We start from the raw sequence: 25,801 nt of genomic DNA on the forward strand, positions 1-25,801 counted from the left end.
GTCATTCATGAAGAAACCTCAACCTACAGAGAAATAGGAAGATTTTGAGAGCAAAGTCTCACAGCTCGAGGAATTTGATACAAGTTTTATTTTTGTGACAGGGCAGGATTTCACTGCTACTTCAAAATACAATTTTTCAACAGAAATCAAAACAAGACTAATTTGAAAAAGAAATGCTGTGCTACATGGTCTAATTTTTCTTCTACATGCTTTACTTCAGTGAATATATTCAGTGAGTATAAGTGTGTGTAATAATTTGCTGAATTGTGTCCAAGCTGGTTACTTGCCTGAACTAAGTCAGATAAAGTAGACATGGGAAGCTCAAACTCAAGAACAGCCACTGTTTTCATTTTGCTTCCTTAATTTAAGACATCACACTTTGTTCAGTTTACACCCCTGGCACTCTGCTAAATCATTCTTCTTCAGAACAGAAACAGCATAACAGCATAAATTCCACTTTACACAGAAGTGAGAACAGAAAGTATTCAGTTTAGCAGGCACTACAAGTGAAATATATCCCCTCCTACCAGGCATTACCCTCTGTTCCAGCTGTATTTTTCTATCTTACTGTATACTCTGGTAGAATCTTGTTGCGTTTCTAGGAAAACATAAAATTAGCAACTGGCCAGCAGTGAGTCCAAAGCTGTTAGTGACTGCAGGAAGCTCTAAAGGTGACACCATTACCTGTCCATGCAAGAGGAAGTGGCTTTTAGCCAGGGGAAGCTTAGATTGGATATTAGGAAAAATTTCTTTGCAAAAAGGTGAAGGTTTGAAGCATTGGAGGCTGCCCAGGGAAATCACTGAGCCACCATCCCTGGAGGTGTGTAAAAACCATGTGAACAAGGCATTTAGAGTCATGGATTAGAGGTGGATTTGATAGTGTTGGATTTAATGATGTTAAAGGCTCTTTCCAACCTAAATGATCCTGATTCTATGAAAAGTCAATGGTTTTGTGGTATGCATCTATCTTTTACAAGCTTTCCTAATTTAGTATTAATCTCAAATAGAATTTTTGCCTTGTAACACACATTGTATCACTTTTTACTGTCATCTTTTAGTGAATGTTAACCAGCCAACACACATGTGAGTATTTGAGGGCAAAGGTGGCACTGTTCCAGAAGGTGGCTGCTCCTGAGTGTAACTGCATTGCAATGTTGCTTCACCAAGTTAACAGGACTTTATTTTTTTTTTCCCTAACATCTACTAACAAAATATTGGAGAGTTTTTTAATAGAAAATTAGAGTAAAAATATCAGGATCTGTCTTCTCTAATAGATTACTCTTCTATGCTAGAACACATCCGTAAAAGTTTCAATTAAAGCTACACTTTTTCACTTACAACACACACCAAGGGGTCAAGAGCACTGAATAATCCCTGATGTCATCAAGAGTGAGAGAGATCAGGGATTCACAGGGGGTTCTCAAACAGGATCCATCACCCTGTGCAGAATTGACCAGGACTGGCTGTGCTGACTGCTGAGCTTTAAGGGACCCTTCAGGCTCATTCCTACTGCAGATTCCTGAGGCCAGCAGAACTCCAGAAGAGAGCAAGACACAGCCCTAGCCCAGGAACCGCGTTTAAACTGTTCAGGAGGCAGATGCTGGCCATGTGCCTGTCTCTGAGCCAATGGGTAAGTCATAGCTATACAGAATGGAATTTTATATTGAGAAATCAGTCAAGCCAACCACCTGAAAGTCCACAGTTTGACCAAGGCAGGGCATGAATTTGAGATCTGAGGCATTCTGGATCAGGTGTTTCCTAATGTGCAGTTTCACTCACAGTTTGAGGAAGTATTAACAAAACTGGTATTGAAAAAACTCCTTTCATTAATGAGATTTTTGTGGGGGAAAAAAATTAAGCATTTTCCAGTTAATTCCACTGTGACCTAACCTTACTTTCTCTCTGGAAGATATATCTGAGAAATGGCATACAAAACAGAAAAATGTTGATTAGCCATGTTCTACCTCAGTCTGATTTAGCATAACACTGCAGTATTTTCCTGTGTCTTTTTTATTCCCAATCACTTGATTACAGAGTTGCATCATTGCTGAACCCTGGGCCATAAAAAATAAAGGAACACAATGACAGTCAGCCAAAGCAACACAAACAGCTGCTTGTCTAGACATATTAGTAGTGTCCTGAAACCTCAGCAGCCTGGTGATATAATCTAAAAAACTTTGCACCCCTATTCTTGAAATGTCTTATTGTGATTATGTAAATCCACTCATTTATGTTTTCTGGAAAACATGAAAATACAGGCAAAGGAAATCATGAATCATTTCACCCTTGGTTTCTAACAAACAGTATGATCCAAAGGGAGGTATCTGCTAGCTTCCTTCTCTAATGAAAGTCTCCTGTGACCTGCATATTCTGTAACATGAAGGGACAAATTAATAACAGCATTACAATATAATTGTTTTCTTTCTGTTATGTGCACTTATTTTGCTGTGGCAATTATTTGTTTATAAGCCATTAAGTTATTTGTAAAACCTATTTGATGTTCCACCTCTGATTTAATTAGTAGAAGACAGTCCCTTTGCAATTAACAATAAAGGTTAACTTTTTATAAAGTTCCCAGTAGAATTTAACATTTCATTTCTTAGTTTTTTTTACATCCACTTCTAATTATAAATAGATGGCTTTGTTCAATTAAAATGTGCACATAAATCTCCACAAAATATCACCACCAATAACAGAAGGTATCAATAGCTCCCACATAATCATTCTGTAGTCTAAGTTTCTGGTTCCTCAAATTCTGAAGGAATTAAAAAATCAGGAAAACAGTTAATGGGCTCTGGTTTGTCCTAGCCAAAAAAGACCTTAACATCTACAGTTAAAACAAAGAAGTTCTTGAGTAACAGGCCAGAACTTTGGGTGCTTCACTTCCCTTCAATTTGCTTTTGTGACTTTTCAAAGTTACATGGAGTGGTCAGTGATTCAACCTGCAATTTTTCTGGACTTTGGCTGCATTGCATGGTTGAAAAACTGAGCACCTTGGAAAAAAAGAGCAACCTTTAAAGACAAAGCATCAAATGTCTGAAGTTCCAAGAGCATTTAATGGCTAGAAATATTTCTACTTTCTTGACTGCTCAGAAGGGGCTGAGAGGTAAGCAAGAGGAAGAGGGAGATCAGAATTTGACCCTCTGTTTCTGTCACTTTAATATTTGGCATTTCTGTGGCCTAAAAAGACTGGGGAAATCATTTAAGAACTAATGAAGAGCTATTTACCTCCTAAATCTTCTTCCCTTGAGTAATGAAATAATTACCCTCCCATAATCATGGAAATATTCAACTTGAATCTTAAATTGAGCTGTTGTGAAAAGTGGTAGTGATGTTGCATAGGTGATCACCATGGCAACGTTTGGGAGCTGCACTGTCGTCAGCCAAGAATATCCTTCTGCTTTTCCCACAATAGTGTAAGGGACTGGAATCAACTCTTCCAGGATCCCACACTGAGAAGGGAAAGTGAACATTTATCTGTGCTGCTAGGACAAAGGCTTAAAAGCAAACACACAAACCCATCAAAACCCCAAGACAGCAAATCCCCTCAAAAACCCACTCACCAGCACACTGTCCATGCACTGAATTACTTTGCAATGTGATATTTGTTTGCTAGTTTTGCTTTGTTTACTCTGTACATTAAGTCAAGACAGATCCCAAGGAACAATGTGGTAGGACTACAAGGAAAAATCAAAAGATTTTATTTGCATAACTTCCATAATTAGACTTCCTACAAACTATTAGAGCAGTTACCTTTTAACTCGGCTCTTTTACAAATAAGCCCTCTACTTCTGCTTGAATCTTTGATTTCTTATGCAGTATGATTTTCTACACTGGCAATAGTATCTGAAGACTGTTCACTTCAGGCTACCCAGTCCAAGTACCCCAAGAATGAATCTTGCTCTCTACTCAAGGGATGGCTCAAGGGAAGGTCAGTACTAAGAACATTACTTTTCTCAACAGCCCAAGAGATACAATGAAGGAACATACTTTGAATACTCACCCCTTACAAAAATGGTCTGAGAGTATAACCCTTCAGAGTATGTAAAACATCCAGGACAGAAGAGATGGGCAATTTTTGCTACACTTTTGCAAACCAAGGGATGAACTAATGCACTACAAATAAGGACTGGAGGCTCTGTATCAAAACTAAAGGAGCTACATATATCCCAGCTCTAAGATATCATGATTTTCACTTTGATAGTTGTTTTTCTGCCTTAATGCTGAGTGGTATGAAAGCAAAACCATTCAAAGAGGAGATTAAGTATCTGGGATACTAATTTTCCCTTACACAGGATAGAGAAATTGAAGTGTCAATGATGCTGAAGTACACACTGCTGCAGAGATGGTAGATAAGATGCCCAAACTGTATCAACAGTTTACAGCTAAAAATGAATCTATGGGGTTTTGCTGAAATGTAAACTTAATTAAAAATCGAAATCATAAACAAGAAAATTTCCAGAAAGAACTTATGCACCTAGCAAATTACAAGGAAGCAGAGGATTACATTCTTCTGTTAAGAATGTTGTCTCTACTGAAGAACTAATATACCTGAGGAACATTCACACTCATTCTTCAGGAAATATAAGGAAAGCTGCCTTCCAGGCTGCTGCAATAAAACAGCAAGCAGCAGGTGAGGTGAGAACACTAATAAAGGCAACATATCCAGGCTCTGAAAAGATTCTCAGTTTCACTTGAAGTCACAAGTGATCTGTGGAGTTCATAGTGGATTTCTAAAGGCACAACCTTTATCTAGTGGTTACTGAATTAAACAAATCTCTGGTAATGATGGGATTCATCTCTCCTTACTTTACCTAGGCATCTAGTGTAAATTGTCTTTCTCTGTAGGCAGTGACAAATGATGAGTGAACATACAAAAGGTAAGATATCTTTTCTTAAACACCTCTCAGCATTCAGGGGGCAGTTGTCACATCTTCCCACTTCTTTTCCATGGAACAGAGGAGTTTTTTATCCTAAACTTGGCATTACATCTTCTAAATTCTTAATTACCTAAACAGTTGTTACTGCACATGAACCTCAGTCCTAACCAAAGAGAGCCCATTCACACCTGCTCACATATCAAGCCTGAGATGGGATAAACTGGAGTGCTGCAAAAGGCAGCCAAGATTCTTCCCCATTGAAATGGGAACAGAGGCCACAAAGGCTTATTCTGTCTAGCACAGAAGGAGAAGATGCAGATACCGCAGAAGGAAGTAGAGCTCAAGTTTGACAGATGTAAAGAGGTGCTGAGGCAGAAACAGCAAGTGGTATCAAGTGAAAAAAAACCCACCTGCTTTAGCCAAGTACAGATAAGGACAACTCTCAGACTTTCAGACTGCTCCAAAGGCATAGATCAGTGCAGTGCCAGACTTTGAGCAGCACTTCTCTCTTCTGCAGGCAGTGGGGGCATCTGACTAATACAAGAACTCCTACAGTTCACTCTTGGGTATTTTAGAAGCTCTAAGAGGCCTCTTATTCCCAGAGAGCCTGGGATAACCTTTTCAACAGATGACACACTCATCATAGACTATGGTCATTTCAAAGCAGCAGATGTCTTCCTTGGAAGAAGTTCTGAGTCAAATGTCCCTTGCACTGACACCACTATCCAAACCATTTTAAATGTGCTTGCCAGTCTGTGGTCAGCCATCCCTCCCAGAAGCTTTCCCACTTTCCTAAAAACAGCACTTTCAAGTGTCACCCTGCCTGTCTTCATCCTGTCACTGGGATCAAATGGATTATCCTCTCATGACCCTTCCCAGACAGCCCTGGTTGTGGTCAGGACACCAGCACCCCAAATGGTTTGACCTCCTCAGAGCCTGTCAGTAAAACTGTGAAGACAAGAAACAGAGCTTCCAAAAGAAGAGTTTCAGCTCTTTGCCAAAGAATACACAACTTAGGAAAATGGATCCAAAGCACAGAAGAGTATTATCTAAATATATCATTACCTCAGCACAGCCATTTTATTCCAAATGAAGAAGGATCAAACTCATTCCTGCTTTCCCTGGAAGACACAGCTTCTTGCTGCATACAGTGCCCTCCCTCTCTGCCTGTGTTTGACTGTTCAACTAGCTCACAAAGCCTTATTCCCTTTAATGTAAAGTTAGGATTGAAGAAAAATAGTTCAGGTCAAGATTTTATTTTTTTTTTTTTTTTTTAGGTCAGGTAGATGCATGCCACAAGTATTCACCAATTGATATCTTCCCCACTGTATACTCCAGAAGCATTAGTGTTATCTAGGATGGATACTTATCTCTGACTTTTTCTCAGCCCCTTTGTTTCTCTCAGAATCTTTTTGTATAACTCTGAGCTGGACAATAGAAAATTAAATTCTTTTTATTTATCAAAAGTAGGGTTTATGGCTCTCTTGCACTCAGTTTAGGGGATATTTAATGAATAATTTATAAACTGAAGATTTTATAGGCTACAGCTCTCACATAAGTAGACAAATGTTATACACCCATCATTCAAAGGTACACTCCAATGAAGAACAGGTTTCTGTCTCAGCTTTGTAGCTGTAAACTCATCATTCATTTTCTAAGTGCTTGACTTGGTCACTGAGTTGTATTAGCAAGAAAATGCCATGCAATGAAACCTTTTGCACTGCCTATTCTGACATCAGCTCACAAGAGACCCCAGAGATCTGAAAGGAAAAGAAGAGTTACACCATACACATAACCAGATTATTCATGTCTCCTGCTAGGGGGTTGTACTTGGAGAGTAAGAGGAGAAAGAGACACCCCAATCCCAGAAAATATTCCCATCACTCACACTTTCAAGAAGTGCTTAGAGTCAGAGCTCAGTAGACAAAAAAGGGAACTACTTGCAGCTCCCTCATGCCCAGATTTGCATGTGGTGGTTCAAATTAGAATTTGTCACTCGTACTACACTCACATACAGATAAAGTAGAATAAAACAGTTGAAAAAGGCACAAAATTTCATCTGCTCTATGTTAAAATTAGAGATAACTATGCTTAAAACACTTATATTAGATACTCAGCTGTTCCTAAAGACCTTCAAAAATGAGTATTCCATAGACTACTCTGAGAGCTTAATATGATGATTTTCACAGAACAGTAACACCCTCCACTATCAGGAAGCTTTTGAAATAACTAACCTGCATCATGTTAGGCCTGCCTTTCTTATTCTTCAGAGACATGGACAACAAATTATTTATTTTCTTTTTCTAGCAGATATTTCTTTTTGCACTGCCTATTATTATATACATATACATACTTCAGTATAATTTTATTTAATCATATTTCTTCCAGGTCCCAATATCTAAAATCTCTCACTGCTCTCCTTTGGACTACCTCTGTTTGGTCCACAATTTGTTTGAAGTAGAGTGTCCAACACTGAACAAATATTCCTGCTCAGACCCTCCTTACAGTGCTTACAGTAGCATTATTTCACATGCTTGTATCCCAATCCATCACTTGAAAACCTTGCCAGAGTTCACCAGTTTTTACTTGCTTCTGACCTGTGTGGTCCACCAGGACCATGACATCACTTTCTACAAAACTTTTATTTCTCCTGTGCTCTCCTATGCAATTTGTAAACCTAGCATGTCACTTCCTTCTAGTTTGGTGGCACCTGAAAATGTAATGGACTACTCTCAGACCCATTGGTTAGGTCATTAATGAAAACAAGAATAATACCTGATCCAGAGCAGAAACCTTTGGATGCTCACCCAACACAGACTTTTGCAGTGAATGACTGTTACATACTTGCTCTGTACGTGTCTCTCTATAGTGTCTTTCCAGCAACTGGATGTTCTATAAATTCCCCACTTTTCCCACTCCTTCAACAAAATCACTAAATTTACATTTTCTAGTATCTAGGTAACTTGTCTGCCCCTCAGAAATTCCTGCAGATAACTGTCAAAGGCTCTGAGAGTTCACCAACCAATCCATTAAGCACCAAGAACAAAGTTCACCTGCCCAGCTGGCATGAAGACACCTAAATTTTACACATGCTATCAAACGTGTTTCTCTCATTCTCTCCTGTTGCTGCTGGTGTTAGGCCACCTTATTGCAGCTGACCTTTATCCAGAATTCCAGCAGAAAAGGCTCAACCTTTGAGCCCTTGCACTGTCCCCTAAGACAGCCTTCCCCCTCTCATGAACATCTCCTCTGATTTATCTGGTGCAGTTTGCTGTAGTGAGCTGACCTGGTTTCCACTTCATGCAATCCCCTTTCTCATGTTTGAAGTTTGGGAAGTGCTCTTGATTTAGCCAGCTCTGGCTCCTACCATATTTCCTGTCCTTTCCCCTTGATGGGATAATTTGCACTGTACCCTTAGCAGGCAGGAGCCTTCTTACCTTCCCACTTAGACCAGACTCCTAACAATCCTCTACTGTGCATACAGCAGACAGATTTAGACTAAAATTATTCCAAATAAGAACATTAGGAATCACAAAAACCACAGGCCTATGCTACTATTTTTCATTTCAGACACTTACTGTGCTGTTGGAATAACATAACAGATTTTTCGCTTCGCCCAGGAGTGGATGAATTTATCTACATTCTTTCACATCTTCTAAACAGCAGATTTTCTTCCAAAAGTTTTTAACCAATTGGAATGGAATTAATTAACAAATCAAATAGTCACTAGTCAAGACATCCAGTAAAAATGCACAGACACTTACAGGTGAAAATTGTGCATCTTATTTTTCTTGAGATGCTAGTCTGATGATTCCTGTCTCACTTCTCTTGGGTATTTTTACTTCCAACTCATTCAATCTTTTTCCTTGATATCCTTCTTGTCAATATTGTAGGGTCTGATAACTGTTGTTCCCAAGTTTTCTATGCATCTGTAGCATTTTTTGGCATTGGTACACAAATGAAATACAAAGAGCAAGAAATGTGACATACTACAAAACTGGAGTATGTCAAGTTTTACACCTGCATCCACTGAGTTCATGAGAAAGAGGGATCAAGATATTATAATAATCTATAAAGATTAAAGTGAAGGAATAAGAAGAGAAAGAAACCATCTTTTCAAAACAATCTAAGTAATTTAAGGAGACCTGTGTCATTGGCCCACACCCTTGATCTCTAATCACCTTTGAAAATTCCCACTCTGTAATTAGCACTCTATGTCTCTAACACTACTGGAAAAAAAACATAGCTTGCCTGAAATTGGGCTGCTGTTTATAATGCAAATTAGTAAGCATTTTCCCCCCATAAAAAAATCCTTAATTTACAATGTTTAACAAGTTTACATTCTGGACCAGACAAGATAAGTCATTCACACACAATTATACAGAAATCCAGTCAACATATCTTTAGTAAATATGCTTTGAAGTGTTGTAAATAAGAAAGCTGACAATTTTTAATTTTTTTTTTCCTTTCAAACTCTCAAGAGAATGATACCTGTATATACCAAGTTTTCCTAAAATACCATTTTCAAAGAGTACACAGGGTAAAAATAATGTAGAATACCTTGATCACAAGTGATTGTTGAAAATGAGCTTTATACTAACAAAAATATTCATTACTTCAACGATTCAGGGTTTAAGCCCTGAAATTAGTTCACCCAATGAAAATCTAACATCAAGACAGAGCTGACAGGAAAAAAACCAATAGCTAGAATGGCATTTCTTTCTATACAGGGATTGAAATATGGGTATTATCTTCATAAATAAAGCTTTTTCCTGGTCCATAATAGATGACCTGATAACAATGCAAATTTCTCTTAAAACTATAATTATTAAAAGCCCTGTTATTCTAATTATCTGTGGTCATATACATGTATTCAACTTAAGACCATCTTCAGATGCATCTAATGTCCCCAGCATGCTGTGCCATTTTGCAAATAGGTGGTACATGGGTTTGATGGGCCAATTTATCCCAAATCTCACATTCTGTCCTGAAAGAGCAGCAGACATAACTGCACCTACTCAGACAGCACCCAGGAATGAACTTTATCTCGAAGTAGCAGCTTATGTACCATTTTCTCATTCTTCTGAAGAGATGAGGGGGAGGGAAAATTTAACTCTAACATGAAGATAGGCTGGTGAGCAGAGAGAATGGCACCATCTCTGTCCTGGTCATCCTTTGTTCCCACAGAGAAAAACAGCAGTCAGTCTCATGTTCTCCTTATAATTTAACTGAAAATTCAAGAGGGCAGGAAAAAAAAAAAAAAGAGGGGGCTCATTTACCTCTACTGCTAATGGGGCAGACAAAGGTGGATATTACATTGCACAGTACATAGTCAAATGCAATGAACAGCAGCACACAAGCAGATCCTAAAATTTCAAGTTATGTACTTATTAAATCTAATCTGATAATTAACTTCATGTTAAAAACAAACTATCAAAGGCAATCAATAACCAAAGACACCAAGTATTATACATGATGCCATTTATCATAATCTAAAAATCTGTGTTCTTTGCTATCAGCATAGGCAACGTGACTTTTCCTGGATTTCCTGCTGTGACCAGGACAAGAGGCTTGGAGTTGCTCCTGCTCATTCTTCTGACCTGCACCAGTCCAAGGGCTCAGCTGTGACCCCGTGGGAAATAGCACTAGAATGGAAGTTACAACAGCAGCAGTGCCACATTTCCACTCTGTAAATCTGCCTTGGCAACTCCTCTATCCTGAATGCATTCTTTATTTCTGTCAAATAAATACTGCATATCTATGCAATGCACTGCAGAGAGGAGAAATAGGGCTTCAGGTGAAGGTGTGCTGCTCACAGAAACCAAGAGATGCTCCTGTGGCCAGAAAACCCAGAGCAGTCCCTTCTAGCCTTATTTCTAAGCTTTGTGCAGCACTGGGATAAACTGCTCTAGCTCAGAGGTTCTTAGCCTGGGTTGTCAAAGGAAGCTTTTTGGAAGGCCACCTGGAGACTAGAGAGCAACATTATTTACACAATTCATGGCTTTAAACCAGGATTTTGCTTTCTGATTAATTTCATTGATACAATAAACTTGCATTATTCCCTGATGAAAGTCAATAAAGAGCAATATGTGGTACATGAATTCGTGCCATTGGCAATACCACAAAATGTTAACTAGAACAGCAACAACCCACTAACTTATAGCACCGACTGGCAGACATGCTGGACTCACCAGATTTGGCAAAATAATGTGCCTGGGAATGAAAGCACAGTAAAAAATAATAAGGCCTGAAGCAGAGTGGTTCAAACTGCAGTGGGAGAGTTGATATCTTGCATCATTCTTGTGTAGAAAATAGTTGGCAAAGGGATGCTTGCTTATTATCCATCCATTACACCATCTTTGGATGGCTCAGCTGTACAGACCAGAAGAGGAAAAAGCTGAAAACAAATTCCTGCCAATTTCTTGTCTCTACCCACTCATTTATTATGTAGAAAAACATTCATAGATGCATCACCTGTTCCAGATTTTCTGGCCCTCAAGGCTTTAAAAGATTGGTAGTTATTCAGATCATATGCAAATCCTGATGTAACTTGTTTGAGGAGTCAGATTCTGAAAACTTCATCTAACATAATTTACTCAGGGAACAATCTTTGAAATTAACAGGAGGAATTCCTAAAGCATTCTACTTCTTGGTATCAGTAAAATCCAGCCCTTGATTATTAGAGGCAATGCTTCAATTTACAACACCACTTTCATATGGTTTAACCACCTGCCTTGCAAGGGTCAGGCATCATTATTCCTATCCAGACATAATTAAATCTTTACTGAAAAAGGTAATGCATCATGAATTTGTATGCAAATTCTGAGGAAAAAAATTATAAACCATAAATCAGCCTTTTAAGGTCTAATCACATGAATTTTTAAAAATAAAAATATTTCAAATTGAACAAATATCAGAGGAATTAAAGAAAAAAATATCAGAGGAATTTCCTTGCATGTCCAGTTTTGAGGAACTTAATATTTACAAATTAAATTCTTGTCTACAAAACAGTTTTGTTAAGAGATGATTTTTAAAAAATAAACTTGTAGAACTAGAATATCATCCTTGTTAATGCCATGCCCTTTTTGTAAGCAGAAAAATCCTTCTTGAGTTTAGTTGTCAGTTGAAGTCTTCATGGACTGATGGCTCGTATAAAACTAGACAAAGGTGACAGATTCTTTAAAGAAAGAACATATTTTTCAGAATTTGCTAGGCACTGTTTCTGATCTTCTTTTCTGATTTATGGTTATTGACTGCTTGACTGAGAACTGTCCTGGGTAAGACTTATTTGACAGTCTCAATCTTTTTTTCCTGGGTCCCCAGAAAATGAAGTGGTGTCTTCTGCTTTTCTTTTAGCAAGCCTCACAACTCCATGTCTCTCTATGGCATGAAAGAGTCCAGATCTGAGGATAATCTGAGCCAATTGTGCAGCTCAGGATCCAATGCTGCAAGGTTAATGCCTCCTTGTTGAAAGCATATAATCATTTTGAAGTATCTTCTTTGTTTTGTTTCGTGGTTTTGTTGTGGTTTTGTGTTTTGGGGGTTTTTGTTTTGTTTTTGGTTGTTTGTTGTTTTGTTTTGTTTTGTTGGGTTTTTTAAAAGAATGACAAAAAAAACCCAGAGCCTAATTTTATGTGCCTGGGAGTAGCTATCTGAGCTTCAGGCAATACAAACGCTGCTATTACTGGGGAGTAAAAGCTCTGCATAATTAACAAACATCATCAGCCTTACAGTTCCTGTAGAATATAGTAAGTTCCTTGCCTGAAGGCTGCTCTCAGCCTAGTAAGTCTGTTTACCCTGTCCAAGATTAGATTAGTTTAATTATTATGAAAAAGACTGCTAAGATCTTACAGCCTAATTATGCAAATGTTTCTAAATGTTCACAAAAGTAATTTATTTATTTGGAGATAAATGAATCTGTTTTGTCATAAACCAGATTGCAGTCCTGGCAATGTACAAGCAGGGTTATGTGCCCTTAGGCATATCCTTCACCACAAATATCAGTGGGACCCCTGGATTACAACATTTATAAATACATAAATGTTTTTTAGCGGGTTTTTATTGTTTTTATAAATTATAGTAATCCCAGAAAGAACTATCACAGGTTTAATACTCACCAACCTTGTTATGAAAACAGGGCTTCTCAGCAGAAGCATTTAAAAGATGCTAACAGCTAAAACATTCCTGGTAGACCTATTAAGATGCACCTGTTTTATTATGCTTTGGAACTGATATCTTCAAAAGAGTTTTCCCCTCCTAGCACAGACTCTTGCTGCTAACATAACCTGCATCAATACGCTACTATTATTCTAAATAAAGTGATTGTGTTCTTCTCAAGGCATTCAGTGCTAACCTTAACTGGAAACAACCCCTTTTACATTAGGAATTCTCTAAGTTTTCCTCATAAACCTCATTACAGGTTAGAGACTTAATTCTTCATCTATTTGTAATGACATGACACCACATGAAATAGATGCAGAAAAACAGTTCTATATTTAGCTACTGCTCCAGTTTTGTTGCTCTTATTGTGGAGATAACACCGAGGCAGCACACTGCTGCCTTCTCTGAACTCCTGTGCATTCAAGGTAGACTATTTAAATTTTGGACTGTTAGACACTTAAAATCTGATCTTGACCACAAATACAACTGGAAAGCTTAATGTGTCACACAGCTGTGTGAAATGAAGTGGGACATAAGCCCAGAAGAAGCCTGGCCTTTACAGAGGTCGAATCCTGTCTTCATGAGACAACACATCTGTATACAGGGGCTTTTTTGTGCACACATCCCTGATTTCCACAGGCATCAGCTTCAGAGGGAACTGAACTACAAGGACTTCTAAAACAACAAACACAAGAGGTTTAGCTGGATATTGGCAGCAAAGCAGGTGAAGTACAATTCATATATTTATTAAACTCAGATATTTTGAGCTAAGTTCCTTTACACTGTAATATCAAACTGATGCAGTAATGCCTTTCTGCCATCGATATTTATTTTCTACTGGAGACAATAGCCTGACATTTTACTGGAAGCATATTGCATTAAAATCAATGCAGAGTGACTTCTTGATTTGTTTATAAATTAACCATTCCTTAAATAAGCAAGGCAATAGCTCTATATGGGAATTATACCCACAGTTCTCCTGTGTATTAAATGGAGGATGTGAGCGATTATTTTAACTGGCTGCTATGACATCACCATTATCATGGATATTCAAGACATTAGAAGCTGTGTGCTGTCAGTTAAATGATCACATCTCAAGTGCACCTGTGTTATAATTATTCATTTGGAGCAGGATCATTAACATATTCCTTAAGTCATTTACAGGCAATTTGACTCTACAGTAATGATTTTTTCCCTCTTTGTAACAAATTAATGAGATATATATAAATACGCAAGTACAAATGAAATTCACACAATTCATACCATAATTAGCCCGTAGCAAAGGTCTGAAGATTGTCTACCTTGGTTGTTGTTTTTTCCTCTGGTAGGCAGCTATTCAGCACTACATATGATTCTTTCAGAAGAAAGACTCCTGTCAATATATTTTAATAGTCACAACAAGGTTAGCAGTCATGTTAGGAGTTGGCACTTACCAAGCAATACTAGCAGTCCAGGATCAAGAGTTTATATTACAAAAGTAGAAGAGCTGAAGATTTATTAAATCTATCTATTGAACTACATAAATAAGTTACTTGTTCAGTATCACTAATGTAATTAACCTGCCCTGTTTTGAAAACAGACAGTTGTTTCTGGCTAGACTACTATGAGAATCCTGGAGCTGATTAATAAGAGTGTACAAATACAGCAAGTATCAGTTAGAAACAGGGATTCAAAAAGAATGCTTAGACCCTTGAACATCACACTCCATCAGAGTAATATCCTGTTTTTAATGCACACCTGAAACGCTACAGAAAAGAAAATGTTGGATTATAATATATTGTGTATTAGTGAAAGGCACTTCCACAGTGTTCCATACCACCATTGAAACCTCAGCCTTTGGCCTGCCCATTCTCCTGGTACAGCTCATGTCCCTGTCACTTGGCCAGGTGGTTCTGCTCCACAGCCCTTTCTCAGGATCTGATGTTTTATATATACACCCTCCTACATACCAATATCCTATTTCTCCTGTACTCAAGACAACCTGGCTACCTGTTCAGCTTGGGACAGTAAGTCCTACTCCTGAAATTTCTTGGTGCCCTGATTCTTCCCAGGGTCTGCATCACGTTACCCTCCCTATTACATCTCTCTAAAACCCCTCTCTCTCTCTTCAGGACAGAAGAATAGAAATTCTGCCTGGCCATCAAGAGAGCCCTAAAAAAGTAAGCCATCCTACTCTAGACTGTTACTGTGACAATTTAAAGTTGTGCATCTGATGTGATCTTACCTGCACCAGCACTTTACTTTTCCCTTTTCCAGCTTTAAAGACCATTTTAAAGGCTTCCTTGACATATAGCTGCATTCACTCAGGCAGCAATGTACAAGTTTGAAGAAACCCACAATACACATCAGAATAATGCAGAGCACTCATCATGACTCATTCTTACTTCCTCTGTATTCACTGAAAGCAGTTTTATATTTGTGAAGTGCACGATACCACTGAACAGTACCTGAGTGCCTTCTCTGGGTGACAAACCTTGCCCCTGCCCATTTGTTGGACTTTATTCAGAGCAGAGCAGGATCCATCCAGCTCCTTTCCCTTGGCCCACCCAGCACCAGTTCCCCACCCTCAGCCTCCAGGCAGTGAGCAGCCTCCTGAGTGCTCCTTCCACCTCTCTGGGCTCCCCCAGCCACAGCCACGGCTCAACACAGCATCACAGACCTTCAATCCCTTTTCACATGGCAAAAGGGACAGAGTTGGACCCTATTTGCTCTGAATCACTCTATTGTTCACAGGCAGGTGAGACAAAGACTGCTCTTCCCCCATCTTTGCAATAGTTCTGCTTGGATCACCTACTAGTGTGTCAGCTGAAAACATGCCACAGTAAACCGGTTATCTTTAAGACATTAACATTTACCAGCTGTTCAGGTACCTTGACATCTGACAAAAACTAGAGAAATATTATGGCATCTGTATATCACACAGGCAAATAACCAAACTTAAATCAAATGTTACATAATTTTTCACCTCTGACTATTCCAGTAAAAAAAACAAAATAAGGCAAACTCAGGTTACACAGTACTTCACACTCAGATTTATTTCATCTTACTGAAACTTCCTGTGTCACTCATCACTCAGCTATCCAGAAACAACATGTTTAGCTTATGAGAACAGTAGCCTGTAAATTTTGGAATCTGAAATATTCATGACAAATAGATAATGATATTTACAGCTTAACACACACACACACACAGAGACATCCTCTGAGTTTCTAATGAAGGATCATAAAAAGCCAGAGTGAAATGTAGCTACAATGCTATATTTTGTCTTCAACTATTTTGAAAGACAGTCTACATGGGAAAACAGCTGGGACAGTTGGAGTATTTTCAGTTACAGCAGTCATTGTCTGGGGGAGGATCTGTGGCTAAAGGACAGGGCTTTTAGCATTACTGGGCAGCTGCTGCAGAGCAAGCCCATCAAGTTGAAGGGAATGATGCTTCCTAGAGCAGTGTTACTGATGAGCAGGTCTGCTCAGGGCTGACTCATCAATTACCATTAATGAGCTGGACACAGGACTCAAAGGAAGACTAAATAAACTTGCCAAAGGTACTAAATTGGGAGGAGCTGTTGAATTCTTTAAAGGCAGAGAGATCCTGCAGGGAGACCTTGAGAATTCAGAGGGATGGACAGTCACCCTAAGTATGAAGCTTAACAAAGACAAGTGCCAGATTCTGCACCTGGGATGGGGAAACCCTGGAAGTAGAGGCAGACTGGGGAATGAGAGGTTGGAGAGCAGTGCCATGGACAGGGACCTGGGGGTCCTGGGCAGTGGGAACTTGAACAGGAGTTAGCAGTGCCCTGGCAGCCAGGAGGGACATCCCTGTCCTGGGGGCACCAGGCACAGCATCACCAGCTGGGCAAGGGAGGGATTGTCCTGCTCTGGGCTGGGGCAGCCTCACCTCCAGTGCTGGGGGCAGTTTGTCAAGGGAAGTTTAGATTAGATATCAGGAAGAAGTTCTATCCCTAGAAGGTGGTTGGGTTCTGAACAGCTCCCCAGGGCAGTGGTCACAGCACAGCCTGGCAGAGCCCAAGAAGTGTTTGGACAATGCTCTCAGATACAGGGTGTCACTCTTGGGGATGGTGCTGAGCAGGGCCAGGAATTCTTTGATAATCCTTGTAGGTCTCTTCCAACTCGGTATATGCCATAATTCTACAATTTTATTTTATATTGGTAATTTAAATCTGTTTTCAATTTTATATGGGTTTTGTTTTCAGTTTGTTTTTTTAAAAAAAGGGAAATGTTATATCATTTGGTGGAGAAAGTTTCTTTCAATTAAAAAGCTACTCTGTGCTTTGAGATAGAAAAATAGTAGTCTACCAATGTTATGGCTGATGCAATTTTTAAGTCAACATTATCACATGGTTACAGATTTGCCAGCTTTATGCAACAACTAATGAATCAGATTTTTCAGATCCCGCACTTCACAAACATATATTTTTTTCAAAATAAAGGTATGCTGTGATTCTGGATGCAAAAAAAGAAAATCTCTATGCATTAATTTATTATTGATCTATGAAAAGATCTCATTAGACTGGATTAAATCTGATCTCCCCTACTTCATATCTCACAAATTCTTTGCAAATCAAGGCAGGGGAAAAAAGTGACATCTTTAAAGAATTTAAATCAAGGCTAACTTTCCCATTGATAAAGAAACCAAGCATGTTTAAAAGGATCTACACCTTTGATTAACTGGAAGTTTGATACCCTCAGAGCACCTGTTGACTGCAGCATTTAAGGTACCAGACAGTCGTGTGCTAATCGCTGACCCTTACCTCATACAGGGGCTGAAAAGTGTAGCTCATCCCCTTAACTCAGGAGGGGAAGCTGGAACATGAGGCATCACTTTCATTTTCACTTTATCAAGAGCTCAGACCTTCCTGGACCCACATCATCTGCTCTCATCAGAACGGTGCCCTCTGCTCCCTTTCTCCTGCGTGAAGCGAGAGCCCCTCTCTGCTGACAAAGGATCTTGCCACGGCTTTCACGTGGTTTGCAGCTTCATTACAGGCATTCTGCACATCTCAGGCTGGAACCTGTAGATGAGAACAGCTTTTTAATGTTTTCTGTAGTCTGTAAGAATTGTGCAATTATTCAACTGAAAGCAGTAAGCATGAAGGGAAAAATATTATTTTCAACTCTACTTTCACTGCACATTTCCAAGATGAGGCAGTGAAGCTTCATTTGCAGTCTGTTACAAAGCAAATCAAGATATATATTTAATATCTAAATTGTGCACAGAAGCAATATGGAAAGAAGAGAAGAAACTGCTGATTATGTAGTTCAAGATGGGGCGAAAAACATGCTGTTCACACATATCAAGTGCCAGCAGGCAAATGTTGGAATAGTACCATTCCCTGCTCACTTAACTTGCTTTGTGTGGAAACTGACACATCTGTATAAATATTATAGGACACTCACTTGTAATTGAGGTCTCTCATTGCAAAAATAAGGTCTCCAGAATTAGCTTCTGAAGTGCCTGCACCTCAAACTGCACAATAGTAAAGTGATCTTCCACAAGATGGCTCTCTCCCTCTGTTCCTATTACTCACTCAAACCTACGGAGAAGGAACATAAATAATATTCAGGACAAAATGAGATTACAGTTTGGAGGAGTAAGAGTGCCTCCACATGGGAACAGAGGTGTTTCACTGAATTAGGGCAACCTATGTGACAGTGGAGAACAACACCTCATGCATTTTCTGCTGACTGTAAAGGTGTTTCACAGGGTCTTTTGAAATTATGCCTTTTGAAAGGCAGGTGCTTCTCCACCTGAAAGCCAAGCTGGTGGCCTCCAATGAAGTTTCATTTTATTAGCCACAATCCTAAGGGGTAGTGCCTAAATTAACAAATATTACTTTTCAGAGCTAACAGAAATGCTCAGCTTCTGGACTTGATTTAACAGATAGTGCCTGCTCTGCTATAAGCATGGGCAGTGAACCATCTCTGCAAATGTAAATTCATACTTGCACTCCAGACTTCAGGGAAAATGAAGCAATAATAATAATAGTAATAGAAAATATTTGCACCAATATATTTTTTAAATATTTTTTAGACAGAAATTCTATTAATCTCTTACTTAACATCTATAGAAAATTATCTTTACGACATCTGAAAACGTGATTTTGAGTAGCTTTAAAACCTATTGGACACACAGAGCCCACTTACATATATTTACCCTGGACTACTTTGTATCTTTACCTTATTTTCTGTGAAGTGCACTTTCCTGTACATTGTTCTGTTTAATGTGCTTACTGGAGCCTTGAGAATGTGTGTAACAGATTTGTTTATGGAGTGTTCATCTACACCTAAGAAAATTCTCTCAGAAATGAAGTGTCTCAGAAATCCAAAACACATTTGACTGAAACAGATGCTAAGATCTTGCCTTATGCCACCAATAGCTTTACAGTACCTGATGATGATAGAGACATTTGTCATTGTATAATGTGCATTCCTGCCAAGTATCTAAAGTAGCTCACCTTTAAGCAGTTCCATCAGGTGGATTCAGGACAGCTGTGTTATCAAATAACTGCCCTACTGAGCAAAAGAGAAACAAAAAAATATCAAAATATTAGAGTGGGAATATTTTTCACACTGTTGCTTCCTTCACCTCCAAACAGTATTCTGGGACAGGCATAAAAGCAGCAAAAAACTCTCTAGCCCCTATCATCTTTGCTATAGAAAGTGGGAAGGGCTGGGAGGGAAACCAGTTCTGTGGGATTCCTGGCAGTTTGGAGCTGGTAAGGTGTGAGTTTCCTAAAAAACATTGTGGGAAAAAGCTGGGACACCAGCTTCCCACATGGCTTATCTTAGGCAGCTCACAGCTTCAGGCTACCTCACTTCTACCACAGCACAAAGTGCATCACTGGCAGCTGCACTAGGGCAGCTGGGACTCTGAAATTGCCATGTAATTTACTCTCATATGCCCATGCTCATTGCTTCTGGAATATACCATCCTCTCCTGGCCCCAGTTTGACAGATGATAAGTGCAGTGTGGCAGGCAGGGACCTTCTTTCTCCTCACATCACTGTTATGTGGTCTCTGCAGAGCTATGAGAAGGTACCAGAAGTGTAGACCCACATTTGGCTTGACAATAGCCAGCAGAGAGTTCTCTTGCCACACTAGGACTCCTCAGTGAGCATTTGCAGCTAGATTACATCTCTTCTTCATAGTATGAGTACAGGAAACTGTTTACAGGGTCCCCTAAGAATATAGTCTATTAAATTAGCAAAAACGGGATTAGGTTTAAAACCTAAAGGAATAAGAAAATGTTGCTTCCTACACATTACAAATTGATATTATTTTTATGTACTTTTAATTGATTATTGACCACCTGCTCCTTATCATCCACACTGGTCCCCACCTCACCATTTGGCTTTCTTACATGCACACAACACCCTTTTTTTCTCACTGTGGTTGCCACTGGACCATTTTCCTAGCAAACTAAAGGAGCTCTGCTCTCTCCACTTTATCTCACCCACACTAAGGAAATCACATTTTGGTCCCCATCACAAGATGATGGAGAAACCTGAGCTCTAAGAGCAGCTGCATTTCTGTCCTAGGTGCTGCCAGTCACAAGTAGGGCATGCAGCTAAGAGATATAAAAATGAGAGAAATTTTACACTCACATGTGCACACAACAATAGCAGCATGTGACTGGATCACATCATCCAGTTCTGCCTCCATCACCCATCAGAAATGGTGACTCAGATATTCAGCAAGCTTCTGGCACTCATTTCATAAACAGCTTGAAAATTAGGTAAAGAAGAAAGAGAACATTTTTTCTTTAGAGTTTCCTTTAGTCCTTGCAAGATAAACCAGTCATTAGTTTCACTTGCTTCTTTGCAATATTTCATTTCCCCAGCACATTAGACAAAGTCTGCTCCTGGTACTGACCACCTCCTTTGAAACACTGACCTCCTCCTCAAAACTCCTGCTTTCTACTTGTGCACATAGGTAGCAGCACTGCCTATGAATGGAGTGAATGGAGTTCAATTATGACTTGACAAGTTCTCTGCCATAAAATAACTTATTCTTCTGTTGGGACAAGAGAAAAGGAGCTTGAAATTTATAACGAGTGTAAGGGCTGTACTGGGAGCAATGTGGCTAAGCTCCATTCTGTCAAAAAGGAAGATTCTTTTTTGAAAGAAACACAGGTATATATCTCTCACAGGCTCTCAATCTGTGTTAATTAAAAGTTATTTAATTTTACTGTCAGTGAAGTTTAGGCATGTTACTAAGAGCTCCGAGATCCAATTCTGATGCAACACTGATTCAGATCAATGCAAGGCAATAATCTTATTTTATAAAACCAAACACAGGGTATTCTGAAAAGAAAAGGAAAAAATAAACTAACATTTTTGCTTGCAGCCTTGTAATTTCCCTGAACCATGCTGTGCTGTTGACTTTTAAGCAAAAGCCTTTATTGAAATTCACTGGAAGTTCTATTTAAGAACTGGTGGCAAGATATGGGCCATTGACTTCAGTACAATTACTCCAAGTTGTACTGCAGAAGTCTGAGATGTAAGTCCCAAGTATTTCATAAGCTTAAGATCCATTACACAAATGAGACATTGAACGGAGTGAAAACATGCCCAGAAAGTCCTGTGGAACCTGATTTACATCTTTTCTTTTTGCTTTTGCTTCTGTGGGTTTAATTTTGACTCCAAGATAAACTCAGTGTACAGACAGTTCATTGTCCTCACATATAAAGGTTCACATGAAAAATATTGTCATTGTATTGCAGATTACTTTATGCACCTGATACTTTTTTAAAAATTTTATGACATTTTAGAAGAACCCTGCTTTTTTATTATTGTCAGAATTCTTTAAGAAAACATTAAAATCCAAGAAAAGGTGTCAGAAATACAAATAGAAATGGTTAATTTTGCTCTGCTGGGATGTTTCAGTATTTGGGGAATATCTTATGTCCCCAGAGACCCAAAAGTCAAGTTATTTGAAAAGCAGTGTGTATGCAGAAAATCACCAGAATGCCCTGTGGGACCAATCTGAGCCCTTCAAAATCCACTGGAGTCTCTCTGCTGACTTCAGAGAGTTTCAGTGATAGTCCCCCATGCACATTTTCTAAATCTAAAGAATCATTAGGCTTTCCAAAACTCCCCATTACTGCCTGCACTTCAACAGATCCAGGAACAGCTCACCACTAAAGATTGGTGCTGTACCACCCCATGGACTGTCCAATCTGATTTTCTTTCCACGCTGCTGACCACAGGAGCTGCCACATATGCACTGCAGCAACTGCAATGAAGTGCAGGGAGGGAGAAGATCTGAGGGCAGCCAATACTCTTAAAGGAGATTCTCTGCAGTGAAATATCCCCAAAGCAGGATTCAGCCAACAATCAGAAGAATTTACTTTATATTAACTGGAGTTTGACACAGTGAAGACAGACCAGCAATATTTTGGGAATTTTTCACTGAATATCAAAAAGTCTCCAGAGTACTAAAAGGCTGGCAACCAAGACCCCCAGATTTGGGACCCAGCACCTGAAATTGAGTGGCCACAGCTGAGATTCATAGAAGAAACAAATGCAGAATTACTTTCACTAAAATGAAAAATAATATTATTATTAAAATGAATTAAAAAATCCTTGGAGAATGCACTTGGTTTCCCTGGAGTCTGTACCTCTATCTAGCAAAGGAACAAACCCCACTTTTGTACCAAGCAGTCTCAGCACTGTCAGAAAAGTGTAAATGGCTTGTTATGGAAACTGTTGTGGCATCTGATGCACATTTCCTCTGTACAGGGAAAATCTGTTGCATGTTTTCACATCATTTAAATTAAGCTTGTTCGTACAGGCAGTGTCATAAACATCTTTAAAAGAAAAAAGGCAGAAAGCATTAAGTAGCAGTACCATGTGGTCTGAAAACTGATCTACTATTTTGGCTGCTGGTTAACTCTGTTTCACACTTAAATGAATTTTGGGTGCAAACAAATGCTGAAGAAACTCCATCTGTGAATTGAAAAAAACCCATAAATTGCTTAATATATTAGTGACTTCTATAAACAGTCAGCATAGACAATTTTGTCCACAACATTTTCTAAAGGAAGGATGGATTTTGGAAACCTGTACAAGTGTTCATGAGTACTACAATGGAACACAAGCAGTTTGACCAAGCTATATTTAGAGTGGCCAAGCATCTTTCTCAGTTAAAGCCAGGGAATCTCTCAGTGGGGAGCAGGAGGACACACAGTGCCCTTGGGCACAGCACCAGGGCAGGGGAGCCCAGGTGAGTGAAGCACAAGCTCACTGCTGGAAGCTGCTGCCTGCACACCTGAGGTGTTCTGACCAAACTGGCCTTGAGAACTCCCTTCCTGCCTGTTGAGTATAGCAAATCTCACCCCAGCAGCACAGCCTGAGCTGTTGCCTTACAATAAAATCCATTTATCTAGTTTGAAGACTGAACTGAGGCATTTTAATCTCAGCAATAAATATTTGGGAAGCTTTTACCTGTGATGTACCTTTTTATATGGCAGAACAACTTTTCTCATTTGAAATACAAAAATCAGTTTAGATCTCAAACTATTTACATTTTCTCACCTAGTTCTAAGTCCCCATTCCTTATCTAATCCTTTCTATTTTGTATCATTTAGGAATTTGGCCACTCACCCAAGCTCATTTCTTCATATGCATAAATGCTTATAAAAGCATGAAAACCTTTCCATGTAATGAGAACCTTCCCAAAGTGCTTGGAATTCCTGTAAATTATTTCTTCCTGGAACATGGATGCAAGAAGCTGGCTTCAACTCTTCACACAAAAGTCTGATGATCTTCTTAACAGGTATCTCCAAGCTATAGCAGCTAACACATATTTATGTGTGAGATGGCTCAGAGTAATCAATTTGGTTTGCTAAGGTTCCAGTAAAGAAACTACAGCTAAAATCTCTTTTTTTTCTTTTCCCTTGCTGTTTTGTTGCATAACATTTTTTCCTTATCATTGCTTATTTTTATGCAGAGCATGTTTGCTTATTTGCTATGGTCAGTAGACACTTTATTTTAATTACTTCAAAGGTAAATGTATTTGAAGACACTTGGCTCTCATTCCAGGTAAGAAAAACAATTAATATAATGGCTTTCCAACTGCACAGGAAAAAAAAATCAAAAACATGAGCTGCCAGCACTTAAAACCCTCATATACATTAATATATATACTGTTTATTTTGCCTTTGCCTTCACCTTTTTTCAATGAATGCAGTAGTGGCTACAAGTCAACTTACTTGCTACCTAAACTTATCAAAGGTTACTGTACAGTTATTTATCAACTGTGAACCTATAACTTCATTACTATAATTATGTAGTATCCAGCCAATTGACTCCTGGGGTAAATGCATATTGCTCTTGCACTTACCACTCCAGAACATATTTAGTGTTAAATTTCTGTTGTTACTATCTGTGTGTAACAGCAGCACCCCCAAGGCAAAGCCACCATTGCTGACACTGGGCAATCAAATAATGCAAGAATGCACACATTCCTTTAGGAAAGTGCTGTTCATATGTGAGAGACACATTTGTTGTAAAACAAAGTGGCAGAGAACCCTCATGTAATGTGGACCAGCTCATTCTGAGATGGACAAGAGGAACTAAATCATAAGCTAGCATCAATCACTCCAATTTCAATCAAATCCATGAAGTAACACCAAACCATGAGAACACTGCCTCTCCTTCCATAACATACAATGTACATTTCATAATATATATATATAAACTAGAAAATCATGATACTGAGACAGTCTATCCATACAGTATTGACACCACTCTATTTTGAAGGTTTCATAGTTCACTAATAGTCCAACACAATTGCTACAGATGTTTTCTATGAAACGGAATCAATAACTAGTGCATTGAGGCACTAAGCAGCTGAATAATTTCTGAGTTTCCATGTCCAAGGAGACACCAGTTCTGAGTGTCCTAACTCCAGCCCCTGGCTGGCAGCACACAGACTGTGCTCCCCAACACAGGCACTCTGCAGGCAAAGACCATGTTCCAAAGGCAAATAAAGCATGAAACTTTGCTATTCAGCCTTCCAAGGGAAACTTAATACCTTTTTATTGTGGAAATGTGCTCAAGTGACATAAAAAATTCCTTTCTGGACACAGGTGAAAGAGAAGAATTTTAGAGAATTATAAAAAAGATGTAACAGGCTGCCTCCTGATTTACAGCTAATAGGACTGTCCTGAAATCCAGTATGGACACGTCTGTTTCTTCCCTTAAAACCACTTCTGGGAATACATTTACTGCCCCCATACTCCCTCAGATTCCCCAATCTCTTCAAGAGCTTGTAAAAAGAATTGCTTGGCAAATAGAATTTAATTGCATTAAATAGCAAATTAATCTTTTCCCTCTAGTTATCCTACATTGTCTCTCCACACCAGAAAACAATGTGAAATATAGCCACGCTCTGACTGGAGCTTCATTGTAAAAAGTTATTCCAGGATATTGGCTTCTGTCCAAAAGGTAAGAGTAAGGGAGGTAATTTAAATATGCTTGAGCACAGGAACAAATCCCTAAGCTCCGTTGTTCTCTTTGTCAAAACCCATTCTTTCAGAAAATCATTTTCTTTACTCATTGGACAACAAAATGCATTGTCAAGAAATTTTATAGCAATAATTATAAAAGATGTCCATTTGAACCCATTGAGGTCTTACTGATTTTATAATACCCAGCAGACCTCCCTGCAGGAGAACGTTATATTTATGTTAGCAATATATGTGAGAATTGAGATCGTAAAATTAAATGACCACATACA

The sequence above is a fragment of the Oenanthe melanoleuca genome, chromosome 9 (assembly GCF_029582105.1).
Source record: "Oenanthe melanoleuca isolate GR-GAL-2019-014 chromosome 9, OMel1.0, whole genome shotgun sequence".
Classification (NCBI taxonomy): Eukaryota; Metazoa; Chordata; class Aves; order Passeriformes; family Muscicapidae; genus Oenanthe; species Oenanthe melanoleuca.